Here is an 18,925-nt window from a genome sequence, read left to right as displayed (position 1 = left end):
AGGTCATACATGTATGTAAATGCAGCCAAACCTTCAGTCAATAAGTGACCTCTTGACCTTGACACAGTATGTATCATGATAATCCATAACGACGACAAATTGGCTTCCTCGGGGGCCTTTCAGAGGGGGCGGATAAAACACATTCTCACTGAGGTCTATCAGCAGCAAGGCAGGTCAGGAAAGGTAAGTCATAGATGTTTGTGGGCACAACTACAAATACTGGACTTAGGGTGGCCCAACATTGGCCAAGTCTTGTCGGGAGATGGAAGGCCTAATACATTAATAAGGAATTCAGACTGCAAAGAGTTGAGTCCTTGAGTTTAGCTAATCAGATGGAAATTAGGTATTTTTGTGGACACTTTCTGGCTCCTTTCGGCTCACCTCACCAAAACCTGTCTGGCTATACTGAACACTGAACTGATGATGGCCAACAAGCCTAAAACATCTGTATGTACAGTAGTTGGGAATAGTTCTGCCATGCTAGGCCATATCTGTGTTGTAAACATAGATATGTTCTAGGTGCATAAATAAATCATTTGCATGGCTCCACCCACTTTTCTAAAATGGTGCATGTGACGGGACTGTTAATGCTGCAGCATACAAAGACATTGTAGACAATTGTGTGCACAGTTTGGTGAAGACCCTTTTCTGTTCCACCATGACTGTTCTCCTATGTACAAAGCCAGCTCCATACAGACATGGTGTGACCAGTTTGGTGAAGACCCTTTTCTGTTCCACCATGACTGTTCTCCTATGTACAAAGCCAGCTCCATACAGACATGGTGTGACCAGTTTGGTGAAGACCCTTTTCTGTTCCACCATGACTGTTCTCCTATGTACAAAGCCAGCTCCATACAGACATGGTGTGACCAGTTTGGTGAAGACCCTTTTCTGTTCCACCATGACTGTGCCCTGTGTACAAAGCCAGCTCCATACAGACATGGTGTGACCAGTTTGGTGAAGACCCTTTTCTGTTCCACCATGACTGTCCCCCATGTACAAAGCCAGCTCCATAAAGACATGGTGTGACCAGTTTGGTGAAGACCCTTTTCTGTTCCACCATGACTGTGCCCCCCGTGTACAAAGCCAGCTCCATACAGACATGGTGTGACCAGTGTGGTGAAGAACCCTTTCTGTTCCCCCATGACTGCTCTGTGTACAAAGCCAGCTCCATAAAGACCTGGTGTGACCAGTTTGGTGAAGACCCTTTTCTGGTCCACCATGACTGCCCTGTGTACAAAGCCAGCTCCATACAGACATGGTGTGACCAGTTTGGTGAAGACCCTTTTCTGGTCCACCATGATTGTCCCCCCGTGTACAAAGCCAGCTCCATAAAGACATGGTGTTACCAGTTTGGTGAAGACCCTTTTCTGTTCCACCATGACTGTCCCGTGTGTACAAAGCCAGCTCCATACAGACATGGTGTGACCAGTTTGGTGAAGACCCTTTTCTGGTCCACCATGACTGCCCTGTGTACAAAGCCAGCTCCATACAGACATGGTGTGATCAGTTTGGTGACGACCCTTTTCTGTTCCACCATGACTGTCCACTGTGTACAAAGCCAGCTCCATAAAGACATGGAGTGACCAGTTTGGTGTGGAGGAACTTGAATGTCCTGCACAGAGCCCTGACCTCAACCCTACTGAACACTACTGGGATGAATTGTAACCCCGAACAGGTCCAATCCAATGTGAGCCCGGGTCTTCTCATCCAAGATCAATACCTGACCTCACAAATGGAACAAATTCCCACAGACACACTCCAAAATCTCATGGAAAGCCTTCTTAGAAGAGTGGAGGATGATATAGCTGCAAGTAGGAATGGGGACAACTCCATATTAATGGACAAGCTCCTTAAAGACATGGTGTGACCAGTTTGGTGAGAAGTAACTCAAATGGCCAGCAGAGCGCTGACCTCAACCCTACTGAACACCTTTGGGATGAATAGGAATGTACATTGTGAGCCGGGTCTTCTCATCCAACATCAGTACCTGACCTCACAAATGGGACAAATTCCCACAGACACACTCCTAAACCTTGTGGAAAGTCTCACCAGAAAAGTTGGGGGTGTTATAGCTACAAAAGGGCCAACACCAATGGATTTGGAATGGGTTAGCTCATCTAGGTGTGATGGTGAGGAGTCCACAAAGCCTTGGTTATAGAGTGTAACTATAAAGGGAAGTTGGGCTCCTTTCACTCCACCTCACCCTGACCTGCCTCGTATCTCCTAAATCACTTCCACTTCCAGACTCCATTGCTGCAAGCAACACAATTGGTTGAAGCATCGGATTGGACAATTGGGCTAAGAAGGGGGTTACTATCAGTACAGTGCAGTGACTACGATGTCAGACTTGCGTGGCCCGTGCACTGCCAGAGGTCGGTGTGAATACAGAACATGGGGGATGACTATGACTCCATCTCACATTGCCGACATTTCATAGCGTATGCCCGGTGTGACCTATTCCACCGCAGCCATCGTACTCGGCAGCCCGCTTCTCCCTCACGCAGGTAAGAGGCACTTCAGGCCACTCCACTGTGAAAGTGTGCGCAGAGAAAGGCTCACAAGGGCTCGCTGGTCAAGAGGCTGCTGTGGGCAGAGCGACAATGAGCCTTTATCACCACCAATCGCCTAATCGTCCACCCCGGGGAAACAGCAATTACTGGAGGACGGCGAGCGCCGGCCCCGCTGCATCCTGGGAGATGGTCACATAATGGCCCGCTGTGCCTTCTAATTGGAGAAAACGGAATCATTGGCGTTCTCTGAATCTCAACTACAGACACACACAACTGTGCCAGTCATGACTGGGTAGTCTGGGGATGTAGTCTGGGGATGTAGTCTGGGGATGTAGTCTGGGGATGTAGTCTGGGGATGTAGTCTGGGGATGTAGTCTGGGGATGTGTATAATGAGCGTCAGACTTACAAAGCCAGCTCCATAAAGACCTGGTGTGACCAGTTTGGTGAAGACCCTTTTCTGGTCCACCATGACTGCCCTGTGTACAAAGCCAGCTCCATACAGACATGGTGTGACCAGTTTGGTGAAGACCCTTTTCTGGTCCACCATGATTGTCCCCCCGTGTACAAAGCCAGCTCCATAAAGACATGGTGTTACCAGTTTGGTGAAGACCCTTTTCTGTTCCACCATGACTGTCCCGTGTGTACAAAGCCAGCTCCATAAAGACATGGTGTGACCAGTTTGGTGAAGACCCTTTTCTGGTCCACCATGACTGCCCTGTGTACAAAGCCAGCTCCATACAGACATGGTGTGATCAGTTTGGTGACGACCCTTTTCTGTTCCACCATGACTGTCCACTGTGTACAAAGCCAGCTCCATAAAGACATGGAGTGACCAGTTTGGTGTGGAGGAACTTGAATGTCCTGCACAGAGCCCTGACCTCAACCCTACTGAACACTACTGGGATGAATTGTAACCCCGAACAGGTCCAATCCAATGTGAGCCCGGGTCTTCTCATCCAAGATCAATACCTGACCTCACAAATGGAACAAATTCCCACAGACACACTCCAAAATCTCATGGAAAGCCTTCTTAGAAGAGTGGAGGATGATATAGCTGCAAGTAGGAATGGGGACAACTCCATATTAATGGACAAGCTCCTTAAAGACATGGTGTGACCAGTTTGGTGAGAAGTAACTCAAATGGCCAGCAGAGCGCTGACCTCAACCCTACTGAACACCTTTGGGATGAATAGGAATGTACATTGTGAGCCGGGTCTTCTCATCCAACATCAGTACCTGACCTCACAAATGGGACAAATTCCCACAGACACACTCCTAAACCTTGTGGAAAGTCTCACCAGAAAAGTTGGGGGTGTTATAGCTACAAAAGGGCCAACACCAATGGATTTGGAATGGGTTAGCTCATCTAGGTGTGATGGTGAGGAGTCCACAAAGCCTTGGTTATAGAGTGTAACTATAAAGGGAAGTTGGGCTCCTTTCACTCCACCTCACCCTGACCTGCCTCGTATCTCCTAAATCACTTCCACTTCCAGACTCCATTGCTGCAAGCAACACAATTGGTTGAAGCATCGGATTGGACAATTGGGCTAAGAAGGGGGTTACTATCAGTACAGTGCAGTGACTACGATGTCAGACTTGCGTGGCCCGTGCACTGCCAGAGGTCGGTGTGAATACAGAACATGGGGGATGACTATGACTCCATCTCACATTGCCGACATTTCATAGCGTATGCCCGGTGTGACCTATTCCACCGCAGCCATCGTACTCGGCAGCCCGCTTCTCCCTCACGCAGGTAAGAGGCACTTCAGGCCACTCCACTGTGAAAGTGTGCGCAGAGAAAGGCTCACAAGGGCTCGCTGGTCAAGAGGCTGCTGTGGGCAGAGCGACAATGAGCCTTTATCACCACCAATCGCCTAATCGTCCACCCCGGGGAAACAGCAATTACTGGAGGACGGCGAGCGCCGGCCCCGCTGCATCCTGGGAGATGGTCACATAATGGCCCGCTGTGCCTTCTAATTGGAGAAAACGGAATCATTGGCGTTCTCTGAATCTCAACTACAGACACACACAACTGTGCCAGTCATGACTGGGTAGTCTGGGGATGTAGTCTGGGGATGTAGTCTGGGGATGTAGTCTGGGGATGTAGTCTGGGGATGTAGTCTGGGGATGTAGTCTGGGGATGTAGTCTGGGGATCTAGTCTAGTCTGGGGATGTATTATACCCCTCCCAGCGGGTGTATAATGAGCGTCAGACCCTTCCCAGTGGGTGTATGAGAGTCTGACCCCTCCCAGCGGGTGTATAATGAGAGTCTGACCCCTCCCAGCGGGTGTGTAATGAGCGTCAGACCCCTCCCAGCGGGTGTATAATGAGATTCTGACCCCTCCCAGCGGGTGTATAATGAGATTCTGACCCCTCCCAGCGGGTGTATAATGAGCGTCTGACCCCTCCCAGCGGGTGTATAATGAGCGTCTGACCCCTCCCAGCGGGTGTATAATGAGATTCTGACCCCTCCGCATCCCAGCGCAGCGTCACAAAGCACCGTGATTATCTCCGAGGCACAAGGACAATTTGAACCTGTTTACCATGGAAACCCCGGGGTAACCACGGAAACGGCTCCGGCAGAATCAGCAGCTTTTATTTCTTTTCTGCTGTGTAATTCAGCGAGCCGGGGACATTTCTCCTGAATGGCGAGGGGAAGAGCGGGCGAGCGTCCGTCAGAGTGGAACCACCGCCCTCAGCGCGCTGTGCGAGCGGGAAAAGAACATACACGTTGCGTCTAACAGGTGTCGCTGCGCTCTCATGTCTGACCTCCATCTTATAGGAAGACGCAAAGTATCAAATGTAACTAAATCTTCCCGCCGATCCGCTACAAACCGTTCTGCCAACTACGTAAACCTCTGCGCGTCCGATGCGGCGCCGACCCGGGATGGACGCACGTTGCGTCACTGACCGCTGCGGCAGATTCACCCCGGGGGGGATCTCAGTCTACTTTGTCAAGGATTTGCAGCCTCCATAAAGGTGCCGCGATCGCCGAAAACGATAATCCGCCCGACGCCAAATCCGGCTACAACGGATATCATGGAAGCGGGCCGACCCGCCTGAGGGGACACATGAAGAGATTGTTCATCTGAGGCCAGGAGAAGGTGGACGGGCTACACGGCAACGCTAAAAGACGTGCGGGCGCTCAGTGTCCTGGGTGGCCGCCATGATCCAAGCCCAATGGCCGCTCATAGAAACTGTGTAACAAAATAAAAAACATTGTATCTCAGCAGCCACTTCCTGTCTACATGCACTCCAGCAATGGCTTTTCTCAGGGTAGGTCGCAGCTCCCACTGGAAGCCTGGGTAACAACGCAGGAGGAGCGTTGGGGGACAGAGACAGAGCGTTGTCACCCCATAAAAGGACGGTCATGGCAGGATCAGCAGGTGATAATGAAGACAGGTCCTCCCACTTGGCATTCAGTTGCTATGCCCGGGGGGCTCGGTATAATTGGGAGGACAGATTGTCATCTTACAACGCTGGAACACGGAGCAGGCCTGCGAGTCCGTCGGGCAGCACGCCATGACTTCTGGATGAACTAAAATTAAAAATGACATTACGGCCGTCCATCCGGCTCACTAATGGCTCCTAGACACACAATGGAAGGAGAGCGGCGTCCCCGAAACCTAATTACTGCCGAGAAGACACACCGCGCCCGGCTCCTGGGAATACCGCCTGCCCGCCCGCCTCCTGGGAATACCGCCTGCCCGCCCGCCTCCTGGGTGGGAATACCGCCTGCCCGCCCGGCTCCTGGGAATACCGCCTGCCCCGCCCCTGAGATAAAAGGATCAACATGGCTGCTCTATCAGGGAGAGAATACAAGCGAATGACAGCACAAACCGTGATGCCTGAAAGAAAAGGACCAACTTCTACAACAAATAAAAAAGGGGGACGTGGATGTTGCCAATGGTGACCCCCTATTCTGGCTGATCAGGAAATCAGACAGCAATCGTGTTTCTACCACAAAATAATTCAACTTTACCCAACCAAAAACCGGCAAGAACACAGCCAGGTATATGAAGGAGAGATCCAAATCCCCAAAGCATCCAGGAGAGGGGCTCCCCACCCAGCTTCCACCTTCAACTGAAGTATCTGCCGGGTTTTTACTGCTTCCTGTGACTTCACTTCCTGTCCCCGAGACACCAAAACAAAAATGGAGGAGCGGTTGTCACCACGACAGGAAGGCAGAGTCAGACACTCTAATCACTCCCTGTCGCCGTGATACGGCGGTTCATCCTCTTTGTCCGGAGTTGGTCCACTTAGGACCGCCGCGCCCCCCGGGGGGGAGGGGGGGGATTTCAGACTACTTTGTGAAGGATTTGCGGCTTCCATAAAGCTGCCGCTGGACGCTAATGCAGCACCGCCGTCCCCGAAAACCATTATCCGCCCCGGCGCCAAATCCGACGACAATGGCGGCGCGTGTAATGGATCTGATGACAGCCGCCACGACCGGCCTGGACCAGCGTCTGGAGAGCAACGCAGCAATGCTGAGGGGAGCACGGCGCTCTGCGTCCTGGAGGTCCAGTGACCGCGCACAGATACATTGTAACAACATAGAAACATTGTATCTCCCTGTATGTGCATGGCTCCAGTGGTGGCTGCACCGCATTGTCACCCTATAACAGGAAGTGTCTGAGCAAGGACAGAGCCTTGTCACCCTATAACAGGAAGTGTCTGAGCAAGGACAGAGCATTGTCACCCTATAACAGGAAGTGTCTGAGCAAGGACAGAGCATTGTCACCCTATAACAGGAAGTGTCTGAACAAGGACAGAGCATCGTCACCCTATAACAGGAAGTGTCTGAGCAAGGACAGAGCATTGTCACCCTATAACAGGAAGTGTCTGAGCAAGGACAGAGCATCGTCACTCTATAACAGGAAGTGACTGAACAAGCACAGAGCATTGTCACCCTATAACAGGAAGTGTCTGAACAAGCACAGAGCATTGTCACCCTATAACAGGAAGTGTCTGAACAAGGACAGAGCGTCTTGTCTCTTCCTCATCGGTGGACCTGACCTGAGGTGCCGCCTGTGTGAACGCTGCCTGAGCAGTCATTGCATTCTACAATACGGACGCCATTCACCGACGGTGAATCCAGCACCTTCCATGGTGACGCACAGCGGCGGGGGGTTTATGGATGCATCGGGATGTGTGTGTGGGAAGGACGCTCGGTGACAACATACACCAGAGACTTCACCTCTGGCTGCCATCTTCATAACACAGACGTGTGAGCAAGACAAGACTCGGCGTCCGTCCATTAGCCGGTCCCGGGGGACGAGATCCACACAGACTCCATGACACCTGGAGGGCGCAGAGCGCGCTGGGCCGGCCCGCAGAGGTTCCCGGGAACAGACGTCCGTTATCACAGCGCTCATTCCTCCGCCCTGGTGCCGTGCGAGCTGTACGGAACTCCGACCCTTCCAATCCACACCGCCTCTGATGTCCTTTCTTCAATAATTCAGCCGCGAGAACGCCCGAGGCGAACGCTGTGTACTAAGTGACCGACACCGCCATGCGCCGACCTGAAACAGACGTCCCCATCAAAACTGCGCCACCAGTTACCGCAACTGTCATACAAGGATCATCCTACCCACTAACCCCCAATACAAGGATCACCCTACCCACTAACCCCCAATACAAGGGTCACCCTACCCACCAACCCCCAATACAAGGATCACCCTACCCACTAACCCCCAATACAAGGATCACCCTACCCACTAACCCCCAATACAAGGGTCACCCTACCCACCAACCCCCAATACAAGGATCACCCTACCCACTAACCCCCAATACAAGGGTCATTCTATCCACTAACCACCAATCTGAGGGAACATTCTACCCACTGACCACCATTGTAATGGGGCCCTTCTCCCAATGACCACCAATGTAAGGAGCATTCTACCCACTGACCACCAGTGTAATGGCGCCCTTCTCCCAGTGACCACCAATGTAAGGAGCATTCTACCCACTGACCACCAGTGTAATGGCGCCCTTCTCCCAGTGACCACCAATGTAAGGAGCATTCTACCCACTGACCACCATTGTAATGGGGCCCTTCTCACAGTGACCACCAATGTAAGGAGCATTCTACCCACTGACCACCATTGTAATGGGGCCCTTCTCACAGTGACCACCAATGTAAGGAGCATTCTACCCACTGACCACCATTGTAATGGGGCCCTTCTCCCAGTGACCACCAATGTGAGGGAACACTACAATTGTCACCGTTTGTTTTTGTTCTGACTATTATAATAATTCTGCTGCATAGAGCCGCCTCTGGGTGACAATTTCACTGCATGCCACATTATTTTGCCGTTATGTATTCCCATGTGTCCGCTTACTCTTCTCACTATTGTTCGGTGAGCTGTAGCTAGAGTAATTATTAGTTATCAGGGGGTCCCCGAGATCCAAAACGTATTTTAAGGGTTCCTCCGTGGCTGGTCTAACTGCTCCCCTCGCAAGGAAGACAAAGTGATAATCACGTTGAGTAGCTGTACACTCCGTTCCCCGCCTCCTATCCCTGGGAAGGAATTGTCTTATACAAACAGCGATTTTCTTTTTCCTCCCAGATGTGCTCCACAACTTTCTTGGCTTCCTTCTAATTCTGCTAATTGGATGATTGTGGGAGTCCTCCGTAGGCTCCGGGCCGGCAGTGAACATGCACAGCTGCAGGATGTGTGGAGGGGGTATGCACAAGACGCACTCGGGATAGAAAATAATTGCCACGTTTAGGCAGCAAGACAAAGCTGCAGATCCCCGAGCAATAAACACGGGATCATTGCATTTTTTATTAGCCATTAAGCCGGACGATAAGCAAAGTGCAGGCCTGGGGATTGTGCTGAGGTCAGCAAGAGGAAGCAAAGGGAATTGCAGGGGCTGAAGGGAGATCATAAGACAGAAGGAAAAAAAGGTGGCGGTGCCACTAAGGGGGCAGTGAACCCCTGGAAAAAGATGACCACGCATAGCAACCCGGCTCCTTCCTCACATTCATTTATCAAGAAGTCTTCTGCCTCCTGCTTCTCTATGCAATGCAGGCTGATGGCGGCTGGGGTGAGGGGCCGGCTGGGTGCTGTACATAACTTCCTGAAAAGATCATGGCACCCTGCCTCGGTAGACCCCTCAATAGGTCTTGGGAGGAGTTATGCAAATATCAAAACGCCTTGATGGGTGAATGTCAGGAGTGTGTGTTCCTATGCTGGTGGCATTTGCATGTAGACCACCCTAGGAAACGTCCGCATGTGATGCCGAGCCTCCGTGATTAAAAGAACAATGAATGAAATGGGCGGGCCAAGGACAGGCAAGCTTGGGAGGAAAGGGCTAGACCAGGGGTTATCCAAACTTCAGTCCAAGTCCCATGAGGCATTGCAAGACTGACAGCCACAGGCACGACTCATCTTGTACATGGAAATATGATCTCCATGTACAAAATGTTCAATGGTGGCGGCAACATTAGCGATAAACTATTTAAAATTAACTCCGTTACAAAAACTAGAGGCCATCACCTAAAATTGGTGGGAAAAAAATCCCTGCACAAGGGGCGAAGGGGGTTCTTCACAGTAAGATCAGTTAGGGTCTGGAACTCACTGCCACAGGCGGCGATCTCAGCTAGGAGTGTGGAATTGTTTAAGAAACTTTTGGACGATTTCTTAAGGGACCGTAATATACAGGGGTACAGGTAATATACAGGGGTACAGGTAATATACAGGGGTACAGGTAATATACAGGGGTACAGGTAATATACAGGGGTACAGGTAATATACAGGGGTACAGGTAATATACAGGGGTACAGGTAATATACAGGGGTACAGGTAATATACAGGGGTACAGGTAATATACAGGGGTACAGGTAATATACAGGGGTACAGGTAATATACAGGGGTACAGGTAATATACAGGGGTACAGGTAATATACAGGGGTACAGGTAATATACAGGGGTACAGGTAATATACAGGGGTACAGGTAATATACAGGGGTACAGGTAATATACAGGGGTACAGGTAATATACAGGGGTACAGGTAATATACAGGGGTACAGGTAATATACAGGGGTACAGGTAATATACAGGGGTACAGGTAATATACAGGGGTACAGGTAATATACAGGGGTACAGGTAATATACAGGGGTACAGGTAATATACAGGGGTACAGGTAATATACAGGGGTACAGGTAATATACAGGGGTACAGGTAATATACAGGGGTACAGGTAATATACAGGGGTACAGGTAATATACAGGGGTACAGGTAATATACAGGGGTACAGGTAATATACAGGGGTACAGGTACTCCAAAGAATGAGATCCTAATAGGTTGGACTTGATGGACTAATGTCTTTATTCAACCTCAAATACTATGTAACTATGTGACTCCCAAGAGGCATTGCAGAGTGAGTGGGAACATTCACTGAGTTTCTTCATAAACTGTACAGAGGGTGAGAATAGAAAATGTTTGTCTTCGATGTATTCCCCTATACTACACAAATCTGGAGGCTGTGGCCCCCTTATCCAGGATCCTGCACGCTGGTAATGGCAGCTGCGCTGCGGTCGGGGCCGGCGGATACAGCAGATCGATCAATACAACACGAGATGGATAAGAAACAACTGTAATCACACCGGAGCCAATTTCTGCAATAAGCCGAATGCGCAGACGGCTCGTCCCTGTAGATACATCGCCGGCACATGATGTACGAGGAAAATATATCAACGGCTGTATTATTCATGAACGGAGCAATTCATGTACGGGCTGAGCCGCCTCTCACCTCAATAATACAGGCCGGCCCGAGCAATTATTTACCGAAAATGCTCGGAGAGAGAAGGCCGGCCTAGACCCAATGTTCCAGAATGATCTGACCTACAAAATGTTACCACAGTGCCCTACAGGGGTCCCGCACTCCCCACAGAGGTGCATGCAGAATTCAGGAGCCAGTCACTGTACAGCACACTGACAACTCATAGAAACAATGCTCGATTCCTCCACAGGTGCCCATTCACACTGGGCGTTTAATCGCGTGATTTACGCCGTGATATCGCGCATATTTCGCCGTGGGATATCGCGAGAAGTCGCCGTCCAATGATGTTCAATGGAGCTGTTCTATTGTACAGCTCCATGTCGCGTGTCGCTTGTGCAGGACCCTTTTTCCCGCGGATGTCGCACAATTTTTCTATTTTTGCTTGCAGCCCGATGGTAAAGGTAGCCGATCGTCGCCCCGAACAGTCGCGCTATCCCGGCCGTGCGGATGCGCACGAGGTAAGTGTCGCTTAGTGTGAACGGGGCCGAAAAGTGATGAAATAGTGAAATAGTGAAGTGTTGTCATAGAGCAGAGCAAAGAAAGTGTGAAAAGAGATTATTTCTTATTTCACAAAGATATTCTGGAATGTTCTGGACAGATCTGTTGGTTCCCCTAGAAAAGATGATAAATGATTGGATGGTAGGGCTAGGTCTGTAATTAGTATCGCACGTCTTCCATCTTATAACCAGTCCATATAAATGGAGAGAAGTCGTCACTCTGCTGTTTGGTGCCATCGTGTGACCACACCGAGCATGGAGAAGAGAAAACCAAGGCGAGCGTTGTCTGAGGAGATCCAAGGAGAGCGTTGTCTGAGGAGATCCAAGGAGAGCGTTGTCTGAGGAGATCCAAGGAGAGCGTTGTCTGAGGAGATCCAAGGAGAGCGTTGTCTGAGGAGATCCAAGGAGAGCGTTGTCTGAGGAGATCCAAGGAGAGCGTTGTCTGAGGAGATCCAAGGAGAGCGTTGTCTGAGGAGATCCAAGGAGAGCGTTGTCTGAGGAGATCCAAGGAGAGCGTTGTCTGAGGAGATCCAAGGAGAGCGTTGTCTGAGGAGATCCAAGGAGAGCGTTGTCTGAGGAGATCCAAGGAGAGCGTTGTCTGAGGAGATCCAAGGAGAGCGTTGTCTGAGGAGATCCAAGGAGAGCGTTGTCTGAGGAGATCCAAGGAGAGCGTTGTCTGAGGAGATCCAAGGAGAGCGTTGTCTGAGGAGATCCAAGGAGAGCGTTGTCTGAGGAGATCCAAGGAGAGCGTTGTCTGAGGAGATCCAAGGAGAGCGTTGTCTGAGGAGATCCAAGGAGAGCGTTGTCTGAGGAGATCCAAGGAGAGCGTTGTCTGAGGAGATCCAAGGAGAGCGTTGTCTGAGGAGATCCAAGGAGAGCGTTGTCTGAGGAGATCCAAGGAGAGCGTTGTCTGAGGAGATCCAAGGAGAGCGTTGTCTGAGGAGATCCAAGGAGAGCGTTGTCTGAGGAGATCCAAGGAGAGCGTTGTCTTAGGAGATCCAAGGAGAGCGTTGTCTGAGGAGACCCAAGGAGAGCGTTGTCTGAGGAGATCCAAGGAGAGCGTTGTCTGAGGAGATCTGAAAGAACATTTACAGACCAGCATGTCAAAGCTGAAGACTACAAGACACCTCCAAGCAGATTGATGTTCCTGTGACTACAGTTCAAATATGAAGATGTTTAAGGTCCATGGGAGTGTAGCCAATCACGAGAGGAGACTCCACCCCAGACTGAACAGAAGGAGAGAGCGAATGGGGGGCAAAGAGTCAAAGAGATACAAGCCGAACGCCAAAGTCAAGGTACATAAGTGTCTGGTCCACCATCTGTACCTACTATGAAACATGGCACGTTTTTGTTTTGGGGCTACTTTGCTGCATCTGGCATGGGGTGCCATCAATCTGTGCAGGACACAATGAAATCCTAAGACTAGCAACCAATTCTGGAGTGAAATGTACTGCCCTCTGTGTCTAAAAGCTCTGCCGTAGGTCATGTGTCCTCCAACAGGATAATGACCCCAAAGAAGCACCCAGGAATGACTGAGAAGAAAACATTGGACTATTCTGTAGTAGCCTCCATGAGAGATGAAACATACAATCTGGAAACGGAACCCTTCATATCTGAGACCACTGGAGCAGTGTGCTCAGGAAGAGTCGGCCAAACTCTCGAAGTCTCGCCGACATCTACAGAAATGTGATACAGGAGGATGTGATAGGAGGATATAAGAAAAAAGTAGGATGCCAATGGTTAAACCTCCTCTGGAAAATACGTTTATGAAGATCCGAAGTATGAATACTTTAGTAGTCAATGGCCGACAACATCTCAGCAAACATCTGGACTATACTAGCTTCATGCTTGTTCCAGGAAGGTGACTGAGAAAAACATGTAGAAAAGTCAGGAGGCAACCAAGCAGAATGAGTGATCTCTTTCTCATCCACTTCCTCAGTCACCTATACACCCGTCTGACTGACTCCGGGCAACTGCCACAAGAGCACCTGTGCCTCCTCCGGTGACACGAAGGAAACAAGTATCTTTCGTTGTGTATCTCAGAAGCAGGAAATGGTTATATCCTCTGACATATATGTGCATGAGGTAGAGATAACCATCTAGTTCCCAGGAACTTCAAGGCTTGACAGTATGAAGTCATTTTCTGCTTTCATCACTTCACAACATCTAACACAAGAAAGTGTACTCAATAATTCACAAGAAAACATTCATTTACAAGGAACTGAAATAACCAGATGAGCAACCAGATCACCCTGCAGAGATACCCAACTAGGAGATGAGGGTCTTCACCCTGCAGAGATGCCCAACCAGGAGATGAGGGTAGGAGATGAAGGTCTTCACCCTGCAGAGATACTCAACCAGGAGATGAGGGTCTTCACCCTGCAGAGATACCCAACCGGCAGATGAGGGTCTTCACCCTGCAGAGATACTCAACCAGGAGATGAGGGTCTTCACCCTGCAGAGATACCCAACCGGCAGATGAGGGTCTTCACCCTGCAGAGATACCCAACCAGGACATGAGGGTCCTCACCATGCAGAGATACCCAACCAGGAGATGAGGGTCTTCACCCTGTGGAGGTACCCAACCAGGAGATAAAAGGTCTTCACCCTGCAGATGTACCCAACCAAGAAATGAAGGTTCTCATCCTGCAGAGATAACCAACCAGAAGGTGAGGGCGCCTACAGAGCTACAATACCTGTAGATAAGGGTGCACACCCAGTAAGCATGATCTGAGGGAGCTGGTTGCTTCCAGAGGTGCCCATGGCACCTCCTTGGCAGCAACTTGGCACAGCGCCAAAATCCTAAAGCAAGTCCTTCATGGCTTATAATGAGCAGGCAGTGTTTGGGCAATGTGTGCTACCAAACACCTGGCCAATAATTTTCCTGGGACTCAAAGGTAAGGATTAGAGAATTGACAGGGACCACCAACCTTGCCCGAGGGCCTGAAACTCTTTACAGCCACACCATCTCACACTGTATCAATGCATTGATTTTTATATATACAATTTACATGTTGAAAAGCATTACAAAGTAAAAATAACATGTGATAAATGTATCATATAATGTGTTCTCAGGGTTTATTACTCAAGTGAATGATACGCAATGTGAAGAAGACAATACAATGGCCGCTCTGCCTAGGTGAAGCAGTCAGATGAGAGTCATGGCAGCCAGGGCTGACCTAAACATGATCTGGATAGGCAGACGAAACCCTTTGTAATGAGGGACCCCTTCCAAATATCCTCTTTCTCTGTTCCATCCCCAGTATATGACTTTGTTGGCATTTACCCCGCACAGAATAATCTCTTTGGATGTTCCTTCACCCACACATACCAGGCTGTGCCAGGAAAACACCGAGAGCTCATCAACATATACAAGAGGAACCGCCAACCTTCCATGCAGGAGGTGACAGTACATGGCGGTGTGTATAACATGCTGTACTGGTCTAATTATTATTATGCATCACTCTCCTTCCATACTGTCTGTGTAATACACCAGAATTTACTCTGCATAGAGCACTGTGTGGTGTCAGTGTTCTGAGATTATCAATGCTGAAGAATACTTTCCTACCGGAGGTACTGAGAACATTCAGGGGTACACAGACTATACCGGAATAAAGAGGATATACCAGGGTACAGAGGATATACCAGGGTACAGAGGATATACCAGGGTACAGGGACTATACCGGGGTTAATCTTATATAGGAAGAGCTGTGACACCCCAAAGTGGGCGGGAACTAGGTGCAAGGGCACCCAGGACTGAGATCTGACCCCTTACATAACTCTGATATCTCCTATGGAACAGATGTGTGACGTGGTGGAGCTCTCTGGCAGATGGATCGCACCATCCCTGACCCAGCGCACAGATGGCGGACCGTGCAGGCGCGGCGGCGGATCTGCGGACACTAATATATTATTATATAAAGCTTCTGCAGAACAGGATTAAAGGGGAAGGCAGGAGGTGAGGGGGAGACCTGCTCTGCTCTGGAAATCTGAAATGACTAACAGAATTCCCCAGCTGTGCAGACACACAGATAGACGTCAGCGGATTATGGAAGCGTTGGCGAGCGCCCGCTATGCTTTGCGGTGGAATTCCACCTCCAGTCCCCGGCTATTAAAGCTGCAACACCATCCTCACCGGGATCACGGCCTACTGCGGACTCTTTCATCTATCTCTCACTGAATCCCTAATACTGACTTCTTCTGTCTGCAGGAAACGTTCATCGTCAGTCTGCAGTTTCTGAATAAAAACCAAAGACGGGTACAAATTGCGGCCTGGCTGGGCTATAAAGGCCCCACTGGGGCAACCATGCTGGTTTTGGTGTGGCCAGCCTGTGTCTGCAATGCCTATCAGAGGCAGCGCCGGGCTGGGACACGTTGTAGGGGGGGAACGGTGTGATGAAGTTTAGAGATTAGCAGAATCATAACGTGAAACGATTTTGGAATTTACAAGAGAGGATTCTGGAAACCGGAAATAAAAGTGACGGCGGTTCCCTTTAATACCCTCCTGTAAACACGTCTGCGCTGAGAAATAATGACGGACTTACGTCTGTGTCGGGGCCCTTGTCCGCCCCGGGGCAGATGAAGGTGACAAATTCATGGCAGCGCTTGTGAACCACAAAACAGCAAACTGCAAAGAGAAGAAAAACAAACAAACAAAAGTGAAAATGAAGATTGTGACTGATCTCCAGAAAGAAACATTGTGACAAAAATATCCATCAACAAAAACATCATCAGAGAATCGGGAATGATACACGGCAAACAGCGGAGATCATAACTATGAGCCCTCCAGAGCATACCCCAAAACTCAGAGGAGATAAGTCGGAAGACTGAGATGGTATAAGTGGTAAATCAGAAGTTGGTATAAGTCAGAAGTCAGAGGGGATAGGTCAGACGTCAGAAGGTATAAATAAGGAATGATAAGTCAGAAGTAATAAATAAGTCGTCAACCGGGTTAAGTCAGAAGTCAAAGGGGAGAAGTCCTGAAGGAGTAAGTCAGATGTCGGAGGGGATAGGTCAGAAGTCAGAGGGGATAGGTCAGACGTTGGAGGGGATAGGTCAGAAGTCGGAGGGGATAAGTCAGAAGTCGGAGGGGATAAGTCAGAAGTCGGAGGGGATAAGTCAGACGTCGGAGGGGATAGGTCAGACGTCGGAGGGGATAAGTCAGAAGTCGGAGGGGATAAGTCAGACGTCGGAGGGGATAGGTCAGACGTCGGAGGGGATAAGTCAGAAGTCGGAGGGGATAAGTCAGACGTCGGAGGGGATAGGTCAGACGTCGGAGGGGATAAGTCAGAAGTCGGAGGGGATAAGTCAGACGTCGGAGGGGATAGGTCAGACGTCGGAGGGGATAAGTCAGAAGTCGGAGGGGATAAGTCAGACGTCGGAGGGGATAGGTCAGACGTCGGAGGGGATAAGTCAGAAGTCGGAGGGGATAAGTCAGACGTCGGAGGGGATAGGTCAGACGTCGGAGGGGATAAGTCAGAAGTCGGAGGGGATAAGTCAGACGTCGGAGGGGATAGGTCAGACGTCGGAGGGGATAAGTCAGAAGTCGGAGGGGATAAGTCAGACGTCGGAGGGGATAGGTCAGACGTCGGAGGGGATAAGTCAGAAGTCGGAGGGGATAAGTCAGACGTCGGAGGGGATAGGTCAGACGTCGGAGGGGATAAGTCAGAAGTCGGAGGGGATAAGTCAGACGTCGGAGGGGATAGGTCAGACGTCGGAGGGGATAAGTCAGAAGTCGGAGGGGATAAGTCAGACGTCGGAGGGGATAGGTCAGACGTCGGAGGGGATAAGTCAGAAGTCGGAGGGGATAAGTCAGACGTCGGAGGGGATAGGTCAGACGTCGGAGGGGATAAGTCAGAAGTCGGAGGGGATAAGTCAGACGTCGGAGGGGATAGGTCAGACGTCGGAGGGGATAAGTCAGAAGTCGGAGGGGATAAGTCAGACGTCGGAGGGGATAGGTCAGACGTCGGAGGGGATAAGTCAGAAGTCGGAGGGGATAAGTCAGACGTCGGAGGGGATAGGTCAGACGTCGGAGGGGATAAGTCAGAAGTCGGAGGGGATAAGTCAGACGTCGGAGGGGATAGGTCAGACGTCGGAGGGGATAAGTCAGAAGTCGGAGGGGATAAGTCAGACGTCGGAGGGGATAGGTCAGACGTCGGAGGGGATAAGTCAGAAGTCGGAGGGGATAAGTCAGACGTCGGAGGGGATAGGTCAGACGTCGGAGGGGATAAGTCAGAAGTCGGAGGGGATAAGTCAGACGTCGGAGGGGATAGGTCAGACGTCGGAGGGGATAAGTCAGAAGTCGGAGGGGATAAGTCAGACGTCGGAGGGGATAGGTCAGAAGTCGGAGGGGATAGGTCAGAAGTCGGAGGGGATAGGTCAGAAGTCGGAGGGGATAAGTCAGAAGTCGGAGGGGATAGGTCAGAAGTTGGAGGGGATAAGTCAGTATTCACAGGGGGTAAGTGAAAGTGGGAGGTGTGAAGTCAGAGGTCGTAGGTTCCTATGTGTATTCCCCCGCACCCTGAGACACATATGATGCGGGATCACTGTTCTATAACACGGTAGGGAATGGCTGCCATTACATGCGCTGCGACAGAGCTCCCAATTCTTGTGGCCGCCCTTTACATGGAGTGCGGTGACGGTGGCCTCCACTCTGTGACAACACTTTGTAATACCTGCGAGATGTCAGTGCAGATACCAGAGCACAGCATAAATGGGTGAAGAGTTTGGCGCTTTTTTCTGACATACTGACGACAATTTATCCGACCGCTTGACATTGAAATGGCGCTCAGCGGAGATTCCCTTTAATATTCGGCTTTTCCTTCCTCCTGAAGCGCCCCTAAGCCAGCCGCTCGCTCACAGACAAGCGGAGGGTTTATCGGGCCGTCCCCAGCCTGACAATTTATCAGAGAAATCATAATATGTGAAAATCCGATATTAAAAACTTGCGACAGATGGCGAGGACGCGGCGTAATGAAGAGAACGCCGCTCTCTCTGTGAATCATCATCTCCTCGTAATGCTCCCTGCCAAACTCTCTGCAATTAATAAAAGTGACACAGCACTGCACTAAACGCTGCGCTGGGGGGGGTGGGGGGGGGGGAGGCGGGCGCCACAGGGGCGGGGGG

At 50.4% G+C, this 18,925-nt stretch overlaps 1 pseudogene; it reads right to left on the bottom strand.

Moving 5' to 3' along the window:
• Positions 1-18,925, bottom strand: part of LOC108801656 — a 148,440-nt pseudogene that overhangs the window by 44,938 nt on the left and 84,577 nt on the right.

This window comes from Nanorana parkeri, unplaced genomic scaffold (genome assembly GCF_000935625.1).
Source record: "Nanorana parkeri isolate BGI_ZX_2015 unplaced genomic scaffold, ASM93562v1 scaffold2423, whole genome shotgun sequence".
NCBI classification, from domain to species: Eukaryota; Metazoa; Chordata; class Amphibia; order Anura; family Dicroglossidae; genus Nanorana; species Nanorana parkeri.
The sequence above is the reverse complement of the archived record's forward strand: the minus strand, read 5'-3'. Positions and strand labels throughout refer to the sequence as shown.